The following is a 7,637-nucleotide window of genomic DNA, read 5'->3' as shown; positions in this document are numbered from 1 at the left end:
CGGGAAGCGGGCCTGGTGCTGCGAGGGCCGCCGAGGAGAGGGAGTGGGGAACACCTGCGGGGACTCAAGGGACGCCACCCCGAGCCCAGAGGTGTCAGCGGGCGGGCCCACTCTAGGAGCCTTTCTGCACCGCACAGCAACGTGCTTCCACCTCCGCTGCTTTGCTGAGGCGCGAGGGACAGCGGCAGGTGCTGGTGACAAGCGACACACTGCCCCCCAGAGACTTCCCTATTCCTGTTACTACCACTGAACTGCCCCTGGCTCGCTCCTGGGTTGCCTCGGGTTGGCGACGAGGACACAGAAGTTGAGCAGGAGCCTGGCAGGCAAACCTCAAGGGGTGGTCTGCTGTGTGCTCAAAGCTTCCATCCTCTTGGCGTTTTGTCTTGTGTGTATGTTTTTTGGGTTTTTATTTTTATTTTTTTTTTTTTCTATGCTGCTAAATGAACTGGAGTCAATCGATGCTATACACTTTTCTTTAAGATGGTCATTGCCTGCACACATCCTACTAGATCACCAGGGCCTATGTGTGCATGGCAGAGAATGTCACCAAAAAGGATAGTTTGCTAAGGAACATAGTTTGTGTGTTTGGATCACCATGATACTTATTACACAAATACTCATTGGCAGCTGTGAGCCCAGGCACCGGGCTGGGTTCTAAGGATACAGAGCGCTTAACAACCAATGATTGTTTTAATTACCCAATTTCCACAACATTCAACCCAAAGCTCCAACTAACCGGAGGGTTTGAGTAACAGGGTACTTTCTTTCCCCTGAATTATCCATGTATGGTTTCTTTACATTTGCTGTGGCACATCTGTTCTTTGTGCTGCTTTCTTAAGCTTAATTGTTTTCACCTCTCGCAATCTCACTGTTCTTTTTGCAGTGCTTTCTCTTAACTCCATTTCCGCATTCCGTTGCTGCTTTTTCTTCTTCTTGTTGTTCTTTCTGACTTTATATTAAAGAAATATACAACCCCCACTTAAAGCACCGAGACCAAGATGCTTATTAGCAGCCAGTCAACTTTGCGAAACCTTTCTGAATTTCAAGACTACTGAATTCTTTGGGCAGAGGGAGGAAAATTATGTTCAAAATCACCTCCTAAAGCTACACTTAATTGCGTATTGTTGTTGTTGTTGTGTGCCATTGAGTCGCCTGAGACTCACAGTGACCCTATGTACGACAGCCCTAAACTCTGCTGTCTTCTGTCAATCTCATGGTCTCCGAAATACCCACCCCCATTACTTCTCCTTCTATCATCCCTAGTCATTGTCCAGCTCTCTGATGCATAGCAAGCGATTGCAAAGACTAAAGCCTGTGTCAGGCACACCTTAGTCTCCAGAGTGGCATCGTTGCTCTTCAGTTCTTGGAGCGGTCTCTAAGAGCAGATTTTACCATCCCAATATGTCTTTTCATTTCCTGGTTGTTGGTGCCAACAGTGTTGATTGTGGAGTCAAGAAAACTAAAGCTGTTAACAATCTCAATCTCTTCATCATCTATCATGTTGCTGCCAACTGGCCCAGTGGTGAGAATCTTTGTTTTCTTGATATTGAGCTTCAATCCATATTGAAGGCTGCAGTCCTTGACCTTCTGTAGCAAACGATTCTGGTCCTTCTCAGTTTCAGCAAGCAGGGTTGTGTCGTCTGCATAATGCAGAGTGTTGATGAATCTTCCTCCAGTCCTGATGCCACACTTCTCCTTACAAAGCCTAGTCTCCCAGATAATCTGTTCTGCATACAGGTTGAAAAAGTATGGAGATAGGACATATCCCTAGCATACACCCTTCCCAATTTTGAACCATGTAGTGTTTCCTTGCTCTGTTTTGACGACTGCCTCCTGGTTCAAGCATAGGTTCTGCATTAGCACGATCAAGTGTGCTGGGATTCCCATTCTTCTCAGAGTTAGCCATGGTTTATTGTGATCCACACAGTCAAATGCCTTTGCATGATCAATGAAAGACAGACATTCCTCTGGTATTCCTTGCTTTGAGCCAAGATCCATCTAATATTAGCTACAATATCCCTAGTACCACGACCCCTTTTAAAGGCAGCCTGCACTTAATTGTATACTTTATCATATTGCAGAACTCTGATATTCTTTGAGATTATTTTAACCATGTACCTAATCTGCCCACTCCTTTAGTAATAAAACAAAAGAGATTCTAAGGGCAATCTCCAGCTAGGAGTTTAGGGGGACTCTCCTTGGTGCGGTATGGGGGTTGAGGGGAGGGTGAAAAACAGATACAGTGGGTACTGGGGTACATATATGAAAGAGGAGTCACCCTCAAAGTGAAGAACGCCGACTATGGTTTTCATGCAATAGTCCGGAGATCTGAGAACGAGAGGGAGGAGGCAGCATTGGAAATAGGCACCTGGCATACCGGCAGTGGAAGGCTGTGACTGAAACTGGTGGAAGCGGATTGAAAAGGATGAGTGTTATGATCTTATATTCAGCTCATCCTATAGGCATGAAATTTGGTTATTACTATTCAAGGTCTATTTGGCAGGACTTTAAAAATCAACAGAGAACAGAATTAGACTGTAGCAGAAGACATGCAAGTTTAGGTGAGTAAGAATCTGTAGCAAATGTGATGATAAGAGTGTCTGAGGATCCTTCGAAAACCAGAGGGATTTGGTGGGAGTGGGATGAAAATACCTAACTATGAGACAGCCCAGTACAGCACCTGCAAGTCTCTAAAAATAGCCTGTGGTGCTAGATCATCACTGGTGGCCACGAAGGGCCAGAACGTCAGCTGGATTTCATTTGTCTTAACTCCCCTGAAGTTGCTGGTAAAACAGAAGAGTTTTAATGTGGAAGAAGAAAGGTGAGAGTACTAAGATTCCTGGGGCCATGTGTCTTGGAGGCAGAGGCAGTTTTACAGGATGCACTGACTCTCCTAAACCCTCAAGTTCCCCCCCCCCAAACTGGCTTATATGAAGGGGTCATCCTTAAAATCAATGTCTAAAGCAGATTGGACAGTCCCCATTGGAGGCTGTAGATGGAAGGTTCCTGAGAGGGGTAGGCTGAGAATCAAATCTGGTTTAGACTTCAGTGCTTAAACTGCCTTTACAGGACAAAGAAAAGGCTGATCAATGACTCAGATTCAAATGCTGTGATTCAAAGAGCTTTGCTATTTGAGTCATCCCCGAGGAGAGCCTTGTTCTTATTCCAAGGTTGGACTTGCCTCTGGGTTTGTGCTCAGAATCACTCTGCCAAGGGAGCACACTAAGTGTCCACTCTTGACAACAACAACATGGTGCATTTCTGATCCAAAGTGTCCCCATAGATCCTTCCCCTCAAAATGTGATGTTGCTCCTTGAAGTGAGGAGTCAGTCAGAGAAGAAGCAGACCCTGTCCTTGGCCCTTTTCTGATACTTACCCTCCCCCGCACCACAGAGGCTTCCAAATCAATCACCAATCCCCCACCTGATCCTTGACAATTAGGCGTACCAGAGGTAAGGCTATTTCTACCCTTAGTCCAAAGCTTTTGGCTGACACCATGTAGACTTCAGAAATCTAAACAGCCAAGCATCTGGGCAGCCAGCAAGTATGTGACCAGGAATGCTGTTTTGGGGAGGAGGAAATAATAAAATTAGCCTGATTCATGCCAAGAAGTTGCTATTGATAGAAAAGTATTTTGAAACTATAACATGATTCATATGTGCTAAATAACTAGTAGAAGCAAGTGTCATTGACAGCGTAGAATTAGAAACACTGAACACTCAAATCTCAAAATTCACCATTAAAAATTTTCTCCGATTGCCACAAAGAGTAATGAGACCCATTCTTCCCCCCACACACTAAGTCTCAGTGCATGTCAGGAGAGAAACAATAGAAGAATAATAGCTAGGTGGTGAACACTGTTAAAGCACTGCTGTTAGACTAACAGGGCAAACGCAGGGGAAGAGCAAAAGACTGGGCTCAAGCTCGGGAGTCGGCTCAACTTTGAGAGCCACGGGAGCTCATTTTTCTCAAAGATGCATTTGCTCATCTCTAGAATGATGGTAGGAGATAAGGGACATGAGGTGAATCCTAAGGTCCTTTTAAGCAATAAAATTCCATTCTGCAAAGACTATTTAAGATAACTTTACAAAAAAGATGCAACCCAGCATTGGGGATAGGGGGGAAGCGGGCGGGGCGGGGGGTTGGTGGTTTAGGTGATACCCAAGGAGATTTATCAGGCAGGAAGCAGACATTTATTTAAAATTTAAAGCATCTTCTGAAATGCTTTTGTAATCATTTTCAGGTAGGGAATGCTGAGAGTTTTCAGGTGAGTCATTCAGATGACCTTGGCAAATGGAGATAGTGACGGTTCCTAAAAATTATTTCTTCATCAATGTGCAGGTTTATTAGCAAAGTCAGAGCCCATTCCAGAATATGAGAATTCTAATAATGAAGCTTTTTTAAGTCATGAAGAGTTTTCTTGTGGAGCAACCTCTTATTTAATCAATCACTGGGTCAGCTGTGGCAATGAGATGGATTATTTCAACACTCTCTGCAAAGCAAGATCAAATTGATCACAAGACCCTGATTTTGCAATGTTTTGATCTATATCACTTTGCTATGAGATGTAAGGTCTAAATGGAAAAAAAATGTATACAGAATATTGAAGTTAATATCTTCTTTTTCCATTTTATCTCTATTTTTCTTTTCTCCCCGCCCCCCCCCCCGAACCCAGTTAATAGCACAAGTTCTTTTCTCGTAAAGCTAAACATCTCCTCGGTCTATGCTAATAGCACCATTTCCCAGGTAACCCTTTTAAGCCCTTGATGATCTGAGATAAATTCCATCTGAAGGTAGTTAGTGGCCTTTGTTGAATAAAACATTTCAGAAACATAACCATGGCCCAAGGACGATTTGTTGTTGTTGTTACTAAAGGTTGTCTTGGGGCAATATTATGGAACTCTGGTGACCTAATAGATAAGGAGTTGCACGATCAAACCAATGACGAGTAGCTCAAAATCGCACCAGCTGCTCCTCAGGAGAAAGATGAGCAGTCTTTTCCCATGTGATTTACAGCCTCTGAAAATCTGCTGGAGGGTCAGTTATGAGTCGGTTTCAACTCCACAGAAATGAGTTAGTTGTTATTGTTGTTAAGTGTCGTTGAGTCGTAGACGACTCATAGCAACCCTATGAACAAAAGACCGGAACACTTATATAACTTTCATTGTTTCTCTAAGTTCATAGAGTTTCCAGAGGCAAGCTATTTTAGAAGTGGATGCCACTCCTGCTTCCAAGCTTGTTTTAATCAGGAAGTTCCACTACACACTGTCCACCATTGGTAACCATTATCACATTTGACACATCAGTTTCACAGTGTTTAGCATCACAGCAACCACGAGTTACCTCTGTACATCAAATGGACCGGTCAGTGCTATACAACTTAGAAGAATGTTTGACCAGAAACGATTAAAAAGAAATGAGTTAGAACGAATGGAAAAATATTATCTTAAAGTTTAACATTTCTGTAAGTACAGTTTATATTCTTTTTTAATATCTTACCAGTTTGTCCTTGTGATATTTTAAATATAAATTGTTACTCACTCTAAAATGCAATTAAGGAGTTTTTCATTCAAGGTGTAGCTTGAATAAAAATCAACACTTTCTACTTGAAATGTCCACCATTGCACCATCAATTTTGGGCTCATACTTGAACCACTGTGTGGATTCTCTGCTAAAATCATTTTCATCTCCTATCCAGAAATACCACAGCATTGGAAAAGTCTGCTGTCTTGGCTCTCTCCAAAGTTCTGATGAGCAATGATGCCAGTTTGAAGGCTAAAGTGCAGCTGAGTCAAGCCACAGCCATTGCACCTGGTACACATCTGAGAGCTAGACAATGAATAAGGACAACAGGAGAAGAATCAATGCATCTGAGTTCTGGTGTTGGAGAAGAGTGCTGAATATCCTACAGACTGCCAAAGGAACAAAAAGGTATGTCCTGGAGAAAGTGCAACCAAAATTGTTCCTTGGAGAAAAAAATGTTAAAGCTTTGTCTTTCATACTTTGGATGTATAGTAGGCAATACTATTCCTTGGAAAGGGACATCATGCTTGGAAAAGCGTAGAGTTAGTGAAGAAGAACGAGACTCTCTGGGAGATACAGATCGATACAGTGTCTGCAGCAATGGACTCAAATATGTGGAGGATGTGAAAGAAGGTGCGAGATAGGAGAGTTCAGGTTTATTCATTAAGTCACTATGCGTTGTACTCAACTCATTGGCGTTTAACAACCACCACCATCTAGAAATCACTTGAGTTTCCTCAGATCTCAGGTTTGAATTGTTTTTAGATTCTCCCCGCTGTCATATGAAAGTCATTTAAACTATATTTTAAGTCTTAATTAGTCTTAAATGTAAAGAACAAACAAGCCGTTCAGAGTCTTTCAATATATTAACCCAGAGCTTTCCTCTCAGTAGCTTAGTGTGTTTGTTATTGTTAGCTACCGTTGTATCCATTCTGACTCATGGTGACCCTATATACACAGAGTAGAACAGCTGCATAGTGTTTTTAAGTGACTTTTTAGAATCAGATCATGATATGCCTCTGAGTGGGTTTGGAGCCCCATCGTTCAGCTAGTAGTACAGCACTAGATGTTCACACTGCTCAGAAATCCTGCTCTTCTCAAAGAGGCAGACTTTGCTGTGGAAATAAAACCCTCACTCTCAATGGTTTATATAAGCATGTATTGCTCACCTGCACCACACAACTGGTCATTCCACAGTCAATCCCTGGCCTTGTTTGGATGGTGTTGAGCTTCCCCATCACCTCTTTCAACAGATGTAGTCTGTTGGATTCCTGTGTGTTCCATTTGGCAAGGTCCGTGTATATAGTCTCTTTATGTTGTCGAAATGTCATTTCTAGTGAATAACTCATTCAAATTCAAACTCACTGCTTTCAAGTTGGAACCAACTCATAGCTGACTATTGGGTTTCCAAGGGTGTAGCTCTCATTGTCCCTAGAAGTGGATTCAACCAGAAAAGCAACCAGAGACTCATGGCCTTTGGGTTAGCAGTGCAACTCTCTATAGACTAGGCAAAATTCCATCTCTGGGGCCATGTCTATCATCAATGCTATATTTTCCCATTATTATTACTCCATTGTTTCCAACTTTTTAATTCATTTTTTTTACTCTTTGATATTAGTGCTTGGTGTGCAAATTTGAATACTATTTCTGTTAAATGGTCTTCCTTGTAGGCATTTGTATGTTATAACTGACAGCATTGTGCCTCAGAGTAGATCTTGAAAAGCTAACTTTTTCTGGTTAACGTGATACTGTTCCTCTTCAATATGTCATGCTTGGTGTGGTAGATTATGTGATTGGCTAATTCAAACTGGTCAATACCAATCATGACAGGGAGCTCTGGTTTTATAATCCTTAGAAAGTTGTTCTGCTAGTTCAAAAACAGCACAGCTCCTTTGGTGGTTCAAATCCACCCAGTGGCTCCATGGGAGAAAGGTGAGCAATCCCCTCCTGTGTGATTTATAGCCTCAGAAACCTGTTAGAGAATCAACTGTGGGTCAAAACCAACTCAAAGCAGTGAATTTGAGGGTTTTTTGTTCTGCAGGTATTTTCCCCCCAGTCCATTTAAGCATATTTATTTGCTCAGCATATAGATTGAATACATGTGATGAAAGGAT

This window comes from Elephantulus edwardii, unplaced genomic scaffold, assembly GCF_000299155.1.
Source record: "Elephantulus edwardii isolate Elephantulus edwardi_28Jun2011 unplaced genomic scaffold, EleEdw1.0 scaffold00022, whole genome shotgun sequence".
Lineage (NCBI taxonomy): Eukaryota > Metazoa > Chordata > Mammalia > Macroscelidea > Macroscelididae > Elephantulus > Elephantulus edwardii.
This window is presented reverse-complemented; position numbering follows the sequence as displayed.